A 3,056-nucleotide genomic window follows, 5' to 3' on the forward strand; every position below is an offset into this window, starting at 1 on the left:
ATTATATTCTTCTCTCTAATCAATTATAATCCTATCTCTAATCAATGCCTTTGAGTTGTGGTGCTGGAAGAAAGAGGCAAGGATTTTGAAGATAGTTTCATGACAACAACAACAACATTCTTATCTCTGAAGTTTTAGGTTTCAGTGGCTTTACATGAGAATTTAAATATTGAATTTATGCATTTATTTATGTATCTCTGTAAGATAGTGCTGTTGTTTTTGGTTGAGGATCTGTGTGGAATGTTTAGTTGTTTTTATTTAAAGCCTCTTGTTTAGAGTTAACAAGACCTCCTAGAGGGCCATTGTATTTAAAAGTTGGGCCCTGAGGGATTATATTTTAATCCCTTGTTAGTATATTTTGGAGGAAGATTCTTCTAAATTGTACAGTACTCTCCTATGAATTTGCTGTGCTGAGGTAATTTGGGTTTGCTGTGAAGCTGAACCTTGTGCCATTGGGTTCTCAAATGCCATAATGGTTCCCCATGATGGGCAGTGTTTGGTGGAGCTCTCAGCTTAAGACAGGTTTGGAAGCAGGAGTGGCATCTATTTCCTAAACCGTATGCCTCTGCAAACTATGAACATGGAGAAACAACGATAGTTGTAGAAAGGCCTCAGGTCTTTTGTTCATAGGGTCATTGTGAGTTGTGCTCAACTCGAAGGCATTAACAACAACAACATGTACCGGAAAGATGTTTACCTGTATTTTATTGACAATGCAAAGGTATTTGACCCTATAACTCATAATAAATTATGGAAAAAATGGAGAAGAATCTGAGATCCAGAACTGTGCATATGCAGAACCAGTACCTAGATCATGACACAATTGTTTGAACAAACAAAAGGATACTGCATAGTTTCAATCAGAAAAGATATGCACCATGATTATATCCTTCTAGTGATACTTATTCAGTCTTTATTCTGAGCAGAGAGTCCAAGCACTTGGAGTATATGAGAAAGAACATGGCATAAGATTAGAGGAAGACTCATTAACAACCTCTGATTGTAACTGTGCAGGTGACATAACCTTGTTTGCTAAAAGTGAAGAGGATTTGAAGAATTTATTGATGAAAATAAAAGACTACAGCCTTGAAAATGGATTTCACCTCAACACAAAGAAAATGAAAGTTCTCCAACTGGACAAATAAGCAGCATTGTTCATGATTTAATTTTACTAGGATTTACAATCAATGCCCAGGTAAGCAACAGTAAAAAAATTAACATACTGCATTAGACACACCTCCTGTAAAAGACGTCTTTTAAGTGTTAAAAAGTAAAGATATCACCATGACATCTATGATGCCCCTAATGGTCTCGTGTGTATTTCGGAGCAGTGGTGGCCTGGTGGTAAGAAACTGCACAGCAATCCAGAAAACATGCAGTCCAAATCCACCAGCTGCTCTGTGGGAGAAGGCTGGGCAATCTCCTCCTGTGCAATTTATAGCATCTAAAAACCTGCTAGCAGGTCAGCTATGGGTTGGTTCTGACTCGATGGTACTCAATAACAACATGTATATTTGAAATGTTGGGCACTGAATAAAGAAGACTGAAGAGGATTTGATGCATTTAAATTATGTTGGTAAAGAGTATTGAATTTACTACAGACTTTCAAAAAGAACAAACAAATCTGTCTTGTAAGAAGTATAGCCAGAATGCAGAATGCTTATTAACAGGGAGGATAGTGAGACATCATGCCGTGGACTTTGTACATTAACAAGGCCCTGTTGTTGGAAAAGGAGGTGCTTGGCAAAATGGAGGGTCCATGGAAGTGAGGAAAGCCCTCATAAGACTGATGGATCCTGTGGTGGCAAAAATGGGCTTACACACAGCACAGGATCAAGCAAAAGCCCAGCCTCCCGAATGATCTGTTCTGCATACAGATTGAAAAGGTATGGAGACAGAACGCATCCCTGACACACCCCTTTCCTGATTTTTGAACTATGCATGTTTCCTTGCTCTGTTCTGAGGACAGCTGTCGAGTCTGAATGTAGGTTTTGCATGAGCACAATCAAGTGTTCTTGGATACCCATTTTCCTTAAGGTTAGCCACAATTTGTTGTGATTGACAGATGAAAAGGTGGGGAAAAAACAGGTTGCTTGCTTTCATAGTTAAAAAGGCTGTTTCTAAATCCAATTTGAAACTGAAATATTGTTATTATAATATGTTGTTAGTGTCAGCATATCTATGCACCTGTTAATACACTATCACTCAAATTTATGCACCAACAACCAGAGCCAAAACCAGATTATTTCTACCAACTTTTGTAGTCAGAAATCAAATAAGCATGCAACCAAGATGCATTAATAGTAATGGACGACTGGAATGCAAAGAAGGATCAGTAGTTGCAAAACATGGACTTGGTGACAGAAATGAGGCTGGGGATAGAATGAGAGAATTCTGCACAATCAAGGATGTATGTATTTATTGCAAATATCTTTTATAAGAAACATAAATGCAGGCTATACACATGGATTTTCCCTGATGGTAAGCACAGGAATCAGATCGATTACATCTGTGGAAGGAATTGTTGGAGAAGTTCAATATCAACTACTCATATGCAAGTTCAAATTAAAGCTAAAGAAGGTCAAGTCAGGAATCAAAATTGGATCTTGAGTCTCCAGAGAAGTAACAGGTGGATTAGAACAGCTGACCTTTTGGTTCACAGTGCAACACACTAGTGTGAACTGTTGTTGTGTGTACCATCGAGTTGGTACTGGCCCATAGCTGACCCTCTAGTGGGTTTTCAGAGATGGTAAATCACACCAGAGAAGACTGGCCATCCTTCTTCCATGGAGCAGCTGGTGGATTGGAACCACGTGGCTTTAGGATTGCAGCAGTTTCTTACCACTGGGCCACCAGAGCTCCCTATTCACTACCACAAATTAGAGAAAAGTATAATGCCCCAAATTATAGAAGCTCCAATGATTAATGGGAAAGGGGGGGAAATGAGTAATAATGCCCCAAATTATAGAAGCTGTAATATAAATGAGTAATGTAAATTTGACCCTATTTACTTTTGTACTATTGTTTATTTATTTTTTTAAATTTTTTTATTATTA

The sequence above is a fragment of the Elephantulus edwardii genome, unplaced genomic scaffold (assembly GCF_000299155.1).
Source record: "Elephantulus edwardii isolate Elephantulus edwardi_28Jun2011 unplaced genomic scaffold, EleEdw1.0 scaffold00030, whole genome shotgun sequence".
Classification (NCBI taxonomy): Eukaryota; Metazoa; Chordata; class Mammalia; order Macroscelidea; family Macroscelididae; genus Elephantulus; species Elephantulus edwardii.